General features: G+C 51.3%; 2 non-coding genes across 2 annotated transcripts; both read right to left on the bottom strand.

Moving 5' to 3' along the window:
- Nucleotides 1–444: 444 nt before the first annotated feature.
- TRNAC-GCA lies at nt 445–516 on the bottom strand. The gene has a single exon. It is a non-coding gene; the product is annotated as a tRNA-Cys (tRNA).
- Nucleotides 517–9,019: 8,503 nt separating this feature from the next.
- TRNAT-AGU lies at nt 9,020–9,094 on the bottom strand. Its single transcript has one exon. It is a non-coding gene; the product is annotated as a tRNA-Thr (tRNA).
- Between the last annotated feature and the right edge of the window lie 1,044 nt (nt 9,095–10,138).

Raw genomic sequence — 10,138 nt, 5'->3', positions numbered from 1 at the left:
ACATACCTGAAGAAACCCTTCTTGTTACTCTTAACATCTCTTGCTAGATGTAACTCCACATGTGATTTGACCTTCCTGATTTCACTCCTGCATGCCTGAGCAATATTTTTATACTCCTCCCTGGTCATTTATCCAATCTTCCACTTCTTGTGTTTTTTTGTGTTTAAGATAAGCAAGGATTTCACTGTTAAGCCAAGCTTGTCGCCTGCCATATTTACTATTCTTTCTACACATCGGGATGGTTTTTTCCTGCAACCTCAATAAGGATTCTTTAATCCTTTAGAGGATTGGAACTGATTTCAGTGAAGGGACATGTTTGCTAGGTTTTTATGCATTTGCACAGGAAAACATTGAGTTTTTCTATTCATTTCAGGAATCCCTATTCAGTGGAACTCCTGAACATAATGGAAATCCCATTATTTTTGTTGAAGGAAGAGGTTTGTAAGGGGGCACGTGGATTTGAACCAAGGACCATTTGAACTGCAGTCAAACACTCTACCACTGAGCTATACCCCCATGACTGCTGTATAGGTAAGTCAGAGATCTTAAAGATTTTGAAGGACAGGCCCTGCCTCAGAGATCTCCTGTTCTGTTCCCAGACCACAGTGCTTTTAAAAATGGGGTTTGATTAAATTTATAGATCCATGTAAACACCACAGCTTGCACACCCACCCCCATAGCTTCCCCCAGTGACAGAGCTACCACCTCTCGGGGAGATGGATTAACTACACGGACGGGACAGCTCTCTCCCCTCCGCTTAGAGCATCTTCATTATTTATGAATAGGTGGGAAATAAACTCCTGAATGGACAGTAACCAATTTATCAAATATTGCTGGGTCTGCATTCAATATGGGTACCTGGTCGTATTGGCTGGATTAGTAGGAGCATTGCCGGCAGATCGAGGGAAGTGATTATTCCCTTCTAGTCGGCACTAGTGAGGCCACATCTGGAGCATTGAGTCCAATTTTCGTCCCCCCCACTACAGAAACAAATTGGAGAGAGTCTAGGGGAGGGCAACAAAAATGATTAGGGGGCAGGGGACTTACGAGGAGAGGCTGAGGGCAGAGCCGCCCAGAGGGAGGGCAGGGGGGCAATTTGCCCCAGGCCCTGCAGGGCCCCCATGTGAATACAGTATTCTAGAGTATTGCAACTTTTTTTTATGGAAGGGGCCCCCAAAATTGTTTTGCCCCAGGCCCCCTGAATCCTCTGGGCAGCCCTGCCCACTCCACCCGCTTGACTCGTTCGCCTCCCTCTCAGGCCCCACCTGTGCTCTGCCCTCACTCCCATTGGCCACTTCCCACCCCCGCTCTTCCACTGTGGCTGGGGCCTGCTGGTCCACCTTCCGCTCGCTCCTCTCCTCCCTGAAGGCCTCCTGGTGCCTCTCCACCCCCTACCCCACGGCCTGCCTGCTGCCCCCACCTCTCTGCCCCTCCCCTGAGACCCGCCCCGCCACCCACCTCTCTGCCCCTCCCTGAGACCCTCCCTGCCCACCGCCCCACCTCTCTGCCCCTCCCGAGACCCGCCCTGCCCACCACTTGCACCTCTCTCGAGACCCACCCTGCCCAGCGCTCACACCTCTCTACCCCCTCCCCTGACCTGCCCTGTCCACCACCCCCACCTCTTTGCCCCACCCCTGAGACCCGCCCTGTCCACCTCTTTCCTCGGTCGTCTGTTGTTATGCCTTGAAACACCAAGGATGGAATTAAAAGCTGAGTTTACTCCAGGGTGAGGAAAGAAAGGAGCCACCAACCCCCTGACAAATCTCAGTGCCCCAGATAAAACCTGCTCCCTGCTATTGCAATCACTGATGTGCTGGGGATATGGCAGGAAAGGGACTGTCTGAATGATCAAGGCAGGAAATGGACAACAATCTACAGCAACGTCATTGACCACAAACACACTCTCCTCATGCTCCAACCAGAAGGGAAATGAGCAGGAATTCTTGCAGTTCAGCCATGGACACACTTACACAATGGCACAGCAGTGTGTGTGTTGTGGAAGCTGGTCTGAGGAAACAACTGGAATTGATCACTCAGTGAGAACAGAACAAGAGTGCAGTGAGAGACACATCTTAGCCAAGTAGTTGTGGCTGAGTGGTTAAGGTGACAGACTAGAAATCCATTGGGGTCTCCCTGCACAGGTTTGAATCCTGCCGACTATGGAGAAAGTTGTGGTTCTCTAGTTTCAAGGGAGCTGGGTCTTGTCTCACTCTCAAGCTGTGTCTACACTATTGGGTAATGCGGCTTTAAAGTGTTTTAATTAAACAGCTGTTGCATGTCCAGAGCACATCCACGCTAGAATCTTGGATGGCCACAGAGAGCAGTGCACTTTGGGTAGCTGTGGAACTGGCTGCAGGGTGTTTTGGGAAGGGTTTGCAATGCCTCATGGGCTGGTACAGCATCACATGATGCAGGTTTCTCTATCCCACCATTCCATGGGCATCCTACTAGATTGCCAGCTGCTTTTCAACTGCAGTGTGCGTGGCGGGGTAGAGTGTGTGTGTGTGTGGGGAGAGGGAGTGTGTCGCACACTGTCTCTATGTTCAGACAGCTGCTGCAAGCAACCAGTCCTGAGGCAGGGGGAGGGGGCAGCCCCCACATCAGCCCCCGCTTCCCTCACTGGCTCAGCTCAGCACAGCAGCCTCTGTCACACACACACACACACACCGCTGCTGCTGAGCTCTGTGTCAGGGGTGCTGGAACAGGGGGTTTAGAGGGCTGTGGCCCCACCACTCTTAACTGGCTGTTAGGACAAATGATGGAGGGGGGAAAGGGAGAGTCTTGGGGGGGGAGAGGCATTCTGTGGGTGTGGCCTCGGGGGGAGAGGTGGTGTGAGTGTGGGTCCTTAGGGAAGGGTTTTCATGGGAGTGCCACAGTTCAGACAATAGTGACCCCCCCACTGTAAGGAAGCTCCCGCCGCCCCTGCTCTGTGTTCGTAGCGCGGGAGAGAGATTTGCTCCCCGGGGCTCTGCCAGGGGGGCTTGGGAGGCTGCAGGGAGTCCTGGGCCCTTTAAATCACCAGCCTGGTGAAGCCGGGCGGGGCTGGCACAGCGTACCCGCTCTTGCCAGTACCCCATACCGGAATGTACCAGCTTACATTCACTTCTGGAAGGTCCTCACGTGGATCAATAACTGGTTAAAAGCCAGGAATCAAAGGGTAGGAATAAATGGACAGTTTTCAGGATGCAAACAGGTAACTAGTGGTGTCTGTACTGGGACTAGTCAACATCTTCATAAACGATCTGCTGAACAGCGAGGTGACAAAATGTGCAGATGATCCAAAACTACAGAGGATAGTTAAGTCCAAAGCAGACTGTGAGGAGCTAAAAAGAGATTTCACAAAACTAGGTGAAAGGGCAACAAAACGGCAGATGAAATTCAATGTTGATCAATGCAAAGTGATGCACATTGGCAAACATAATCCCAACTCTACATATAAAACGATGGGATGTAAAATAGCTGTTCCAACTCAAGTGAGCGATCTTGGAGTCACTGTGGATAGTTCTCTGCAAACATCCACTCAATGGGCAGTGGCAGGCAAAAAGCGAACAAAATGTTGGGAATCATTAAGAAAGGGATAGAGAATAAGAGAGAAAATCTTATTGCCACTGTATAAATCCATGGTACGCCCATATCTTGAATACTGCGTGCAGATATGGTCGCTCCATCTTAAAAAAGATGTATTGGAATTGGAAAAGGTTCAGAAACGGGTATGGAGTGTCTGCCATGTGAGGAGAGAATAATAAGACTGGGACTTTTCAGCTTGGAGAAAAGCTGATTATTGGGAAAAATGCTAGAGGTCTATAAAATCATGACTGGTGTGGGGAAAGTAAATAAGGAGTGTTACTTATTCCTTCTCATAACACAAGAACTAGGGGTCACCAAATGAAATTAATAGGCAGCCCGTTTAAAACAAACACAAGGAAGTATTTTTTCACACAACGCACAGTCAACCTGTGGAACTCCTTGCCAGAGGAGGTTGTGAAGGCCAAGACTATAACAGGGTTCAAAAAAAGAGCTAAATCAATTCATGGAGGACATGCTCTGAGCAAGGATGGGCAGGGATGGTGGCTCTAGTCTCTGTTTGCCAGGAGCTGGGAATAGGTGACAGGGGACGGGTCACTTGGTGATTCCCTGTTCTGTTCATTCCCTCTGGGGCACCTGGCTTTGGCTGCTATGGGAAGACAGGATACTAGCTAGATGGACCCAGTCTGACCCAGTCTTGCCGTTCGTATGTCCTTATGCTCCTTTCATAAGATGCCTGGGATTCTGCCTCACAATGTGTCCCTGAGGTCTCAGCCAAAATGCCCCAGACAGACACACACTCTGGGCTCCTGAAACCTCGGCCACCCACCTAGTGCCCTATGGCTCATCCCTGACCCTTGCTGCTGCTCCTTGCTATAGACTGTGAAAGGAGCAGAGGCAGCACAGGAGCCTTCTGGGGACACAGATCTGAGGATTTGGGGAGACACATTGTCTGAGACATCAGAGCGCTGCAAACCCTGCAGCCACCCCCTCAATCCGGGGCCTGTTCCAGCCCTGAGTCTGGGCTACCGCGATCCCTCCCCCAGAGCAGGGTGCCCACAGATTACAGCCTGGAAATAGGCGTGTGCCACTAATTCCTGCTTTCCCTGACAGGGCCTCCCCTAGACCAAGTGCCTCTCCCAGGCAATACGTGTCTTCGGTGCCCCTCCCCCATATGTTAAAATTTTGAATATCTTATTTTTCATTGCATTTGTAGCTCAGCTCATGATTTTGACGCACAATTTCTATGCATGATTTTCTCTGTCATATAAGATGATAAATTTGCAGGCTAGGTTCTGTAAACCTGTATTTATTCATGCCATATATAAGCAAATAGAACAAATGCATTTTATTTAAGCATATAGAAACTTTTTAATTTTGACAGTAACTGAAATGTACTAACATCTAGAAATGGAGCACTCACCAGCACAGGGTGGGCCAGTATTAAACAGTGTTACAGTCGGAGACAGAGTTAGGATGTTAACCCCAGGCCCTATGTTCAAAGGTCGCTTCTCTCGCCTTTCCCCCATGAACTGAAGCGCAGCATTACAGAGATCCAAAGATTGGCCAATGGCATTTTAAAGTGCTAAAATAGCAAGCGATGTCAGTCTCTCATTGGCCATCAGCGACTGAAGATGTGGTTTAATGAGCCAGAGCTTCAAGGCAAGGTCTGTCCACTGCCTTCCATTGCGCTGCTGGGCCCCAAGTCCCAGCATGTGACGCAAGCCAATATGTGACGCTGGGAGAAGAGAGTGGGGTGGCAAGTGGTGGCAGGACTTTTGCCACCAGGGTCTAGCTGCCCAACTTCCTCCTGTTACTGCTGGCCCCCCGTCGCCTTCAGGAAACCCAGGAACTAAGGCAGGAATAGGGCGAGGAAGCAAGTAAAGCCGAGCAAGGAAGGCAAAAGTGAATCTTGTCTTCATGGGCTGCTCGCAATGGGCCGCTCGCAATGACGTCCTTTTTCTGTGCCACAGCTGACAACAACATCCCAGACAGAAAAGTAATAGGCCAAAAAGAAACCGAGCAGCTGCTGAAGTAGTTCAGTTGGGAGCGTGCTAGACTAACAGGCTCTTCTGTCCCCCTTTGTGTACGGGTGGGATGTTTTCTGAAAGAGCAGCAGTTCCTTTAACTGCCACGAGTCCCTCATTTCAGGCTATGCAGCAGGAAAAGGCAGCATGGGCTTCTGATTTAGTTGGGTTTGGTCCTGCTTTGAGCAGGGGGTTGGACTAGATGACCTCCTGAGGTCCCTTCCAACCCTGAGATTCTATGATTCTATGATTCTGCACCGAGCTGGCCCACCTGACCTTTCATTCTTCTCTTGCTCTTTGTCAGCAAGGGGAAGAAAAAGAAGCTCTCCCTCAAGCTGGAGTCACAAGGGTGACATAAGGACGACTTCCTGAGTCCCGGCTCCAGTCCTCTGCTCTGCCAGCTGACCCATCAAAGGGCTGTCACCACTTTCTCTAGGTTTGTCCATCGGTCTGTGCCAGGGTGAGCAACAGCCAAGCAGATGGAGTTTCTGTAGTGTAGTGGTTATTGCATTTACATAATATGTAAAATGTCTCTGGTTCAAAACCAGGCAGAAACATGCTGGCTTCCTTTTGCCAGATCCCCTTGCTGTTCAGGAAGATGCTCCTCCTTCTCCTATTGGCCTGTCCCTGGGATAACTCCAACCCCTGCATGACAGAGGGTGCTGACAGCAGTGGAGAAAGCACCTTGGCATCAGGCTGGAGAACCTAGAGGAGTGCGGCGTGTCACCTTTTGGAGGCTTGTGGCTTGGCCTCCTCTGCTGTTGGAGGTTGGCCGGTGGAGGCCGGCTCTTCCTGCTGGCCTCCTCTGCGTGACTTGCCAAAGGAGGAAGTGAGGCAGGAATGGGGCAAAAGAGGAAAGTTGAGCTGAGAAAGGCAGGGCAGAAAGTAAGCACATCATTGCGGCTAAGTGGGGTTAGTAGAGCGTCACCATTCGTTCTGCAAAGCCGGGGGAGGTGCGGTTGGCTGCTGGGAGGCAGAATCCTGTGCCTGCCTGTTGGCATCCCAGGGATGGCTCCTTGCAGCCCAGGAGAAGCGGGGTTCTGGGGGGAAGGAAAAGCAGCAATGGCAACGCTGAGTGGGCTCCTTTCTGGCCGACATGGTGGGCTGTGGGGGGGTTGGGAGTTGCCTGTAAGCCATAAGTGGACTTGGTGCAGTGAAAACCGCTGCTCCATTCTGGCTGATCTGGGGGAGCCATTGATGACATGGGAGTGGGGGCAGGGCGCTGGCTGTGAGCAAATGGGATCCAGGAAGCCCCAGCCTGCCCCTCCAGGGGCCGAGTCTTCTTCTTCTCTCCTGCCAGGGGGAGCCCGGCCTAGAGCCTGCCCAGCATGCACTGCAGCTCGAGCATTAAGCCTTCCTGTGTGGCCTGTGCTGGAGCTGACCCTGGACCCCTGTGGGGCACTGTTGGGGGAAATCCCGACTGCAAATAATTCTGGCCACAAGATCAACCCATTGGGTCGAATGGGGCAAGCTGGAGGCCTGGTGCCTTAGTCCGTGGGGCCAGCAGGTCAAGCCATTTTCCTGCATGTGGGGGAGGCAGCCGCTGTGGTTCGCCCTTCCTGCTCCCTGCACTGCTGCACCCTAAAATCCCTGTCAGCCGGCAAGATGGGCTGGGAGCCTGGAGAGAGGAGGCAAAGGGGTGGCCCGAGCCCCCTTGGCCACTGCCCCTGCTCCAGGCAGCCCACAGAGACCTGATGCCTCCCCAAGTGACACACGGAGATGTGCCAGCAGCGCTAAGGCGGCTCCCTGCCCACTCTGCCCCCTCCCTCCCTGCCACACTGCTCCTGGAAGTGGCCGGCATATCCCTGCAGCCCTGAGTGCAAACGCCACAGCTGACCCGCCCCCGTATCCCACTGCCTAGGAGCCACTGCTGGAGGGGAGTGTGTGCCAGTCACTTTGGGAGCTGTGCTGCCCGAGGTAAGCACCTTCACCCCCGACCACCTCCTGCACCCCTACCCCTGCCCCAGCACAGAGGCTCTCTGTGTCTTGAACAAGCACTTTCAAGGATTGGCCAAGAACTTCTGCTCTGTTTCTGTGAAAGAGACACAAAAAATGGAGCCCAACGGACAAGTTTAGTTCGCAAGCACAAACTGGCAGGGCCAAGCCTGGATCTCTCAGTTACTCAGAAGGCTCTTCAGCCAGCTCTTCCCAAAGGCCAGTCTCTAGAGGCTTTTGTGACATGATGTACTTCAAAATAGCTCCCTGTAGCTCACATAGTCATCATTCATATATGGCTGTGATATGTCTTACAAACCATTCCATGTAAGTTATCATATGAAAAGTCATGATCTGCTGAAATCGGTTATTCTGTCCAAATATGTATAGCATGAGGGTGTGTGAAGTTATGCATTTTGCTGAATGGTTGTTACTGAAATAGGCTATAATTTTGCTAGTGACCCCTGCCGAGGAGGGTGCCGAGGAGCCATGAATCAGCAGAGGAATTGTAATTAAGGGATTTCCAATTTAGTGACAGATGCCCAAACACAACACTGTGGGGACTGCTCAAGTCTATGACTCAGTTGCACAAGACCACACCAGGAGGATTCCCCAACCTAGTGACTCAGCAGAGCCCACCCGGACACGTCTGAGCAAGTGTCTTCTAGACACTTCAACTAAGGATATAAAATAGGAGACTGTGGCATCATGTTTTTGCCTTTCTCCTCCCCCACCTATGCTGGAAGCAGCAGGAATCCTGAGAAAATGAAGGTCATCTGAGGACAGTAATCCAGGTTTTAGGGGGAATTCTATGTATTAAGGAGGGTAACATCCAGTAGGATGAGAAAATTGCTTGACCTAACTACTGCCTAGTGTAATAAGGTGTAAAGTTTAGATTTTGCTGTGGTCGTACAGTGCTTAGTGCTCTGCGTTCTGGCCTCAAGAGCCATGGATGCATGTTGAGTTACGATGACCTTTTCCTTGTCTCCACATTTCTTCTGACACTTGTCAGAAAAAACAACTGGTTTCTTTTGAAAACATTTGCATTGCAAGGCAGAGGCACTCTTCTCTGTTTCCGCAAAAGATCCACCAAAAGGTGGGAAGAGCAGACACATTTGTTAAGGCACTACTGGGAGCTGCATCCCTAACTCCACTTTACCTGGCAGGTGAGTCACCCAGCTTAGCCACGGTGCGACTCTCTGGGACTTTTCTCCCAACTGCTCCATTTTTCATCAATGACAATCAAAAGGAAGGTGACATGACATCTGTGTGTGACCATCTCCAGGGAATCACAAGGATGTGTGGCGCAGGCTCTCGTGTTGCAGCAATTGCAGTCAAAGCAACCGCCATGCCAATGCCAGTCATAGCAGCGTTTTCATCAACTCCAGGTTTGTGATTTGATTGTTTCCAATGCTTCTCTCCAAAGAAGCCTTTTCCTTAGCAAGCAATGACTTGGATACCAAGGGAGGCCTCTTCTGTTTCCTAGGAAGACACAGGAAAATGTGAGCAGAGGAGACAAAAGCCATACACCAAGGTACCACTGGGAGTTGAACCCAGGATCTCCTGTTTACTAGACAGGTGCTTTAGCCAGCTAAGCCATGGTGACTGCCTGAAGAAAGTATTTGCAACTGTTTCATTTGATGGTTCAAGTCAACACCTGCAAATTCTAAAGTACAGACGTTCCCCATTTCCCTCAAGACTTGCAGACCTTGAGGTGTCTGGCTCTCTGTGCACAGAAAGCCACAGCTGAGTAGACAGAGGGCTTCTAACATGTGCCTCTCCCACCAGTCACTGTGATCATATAATGGTTAGTGATCTGTGTTTCAGTCGCAGCAACCTCAGCTCAGTTCTGAGTCATGGTAACCTTTCCTTCAGCTCCAGACTTCTCATTTGCCACTTTCCATGTGTGGTGGGCTGTCTGCCCCAAACAAGCAGGAGAAAGATTAAGACAGCCTTGAAGAGGCTGTGCAGAGCCCAGCCTATCAAGAAAGGGCTTATTGGGAGAGCCAATCAGGAGAAGGCTTGCTGGAGCAGCCCATATATAAAGAGCTGCTCAGCACAGCAAGAGTTAGTCACTCCTTGGAGTTTGAGGAGGGAGGATTGGCTGCCAGGAAGGAAGGAGCCGGGAGGGCACCATGATCAGAGTAGTGCTGGGGTAACGGGTGCATGAGTGACCTCCTGGCTGACTACTGCCAGACTAAGGCCCTGATACAAAGGTGGAGGAAGGTTCTAGGTCTGTTGGGAAATGGTCCAGGGAAACAGATGGCAGGGTTGGAGGTTCACACCTTTTGCCTCAGTAGCCACTGACACAGGTGGCTACACCCTGGACTGCAGCTGGCCACTGAGGTAAGTGTCTGGGTAGAGGACATCTGTCCCCCACCCAGCAGGGGGGAGAGAACTGAGTGGGGCACAGCCAGAGGGCTGTGTCCATAAGAGGACACTGAAGTCCTGAGAGCAACATGGGTCCTAATGATAGAACCGATGGTGGCCAGATGCTACTAGATGGAGGCGCACCGGTGAACCAGAGCTAATTGCTAGGATAGTCAGCAGGAGGTGCTGCAGTGAGGCATGCCCCATGGCACCAAGACTTAGCCGCAAGGAAGGCTCTCTCTGTCTTGAACAAGCACTTAGAAGGATTCTGCTGACAGATC

The sequence above is a fragment of the Mauremys reevesii genome, linkage group 14 (genome assembly GCF_016161935.1).
Source record: "Mauremys reevesii isolate NIE-2019 linkage group 14, ASM1616193v1, whole genome shotgun sequence".
Lineage (NCBI taxonomy): Eukaryota > Metazoa > Chordata > Testudines > Geoemydidae > Mauremys > Mauremys reevesii.
The sequence above is the reverse complement of the archived record's forward strand: the minus strand, read 5'-3'. Positions and strand labels throughout refer to the sequence as shown.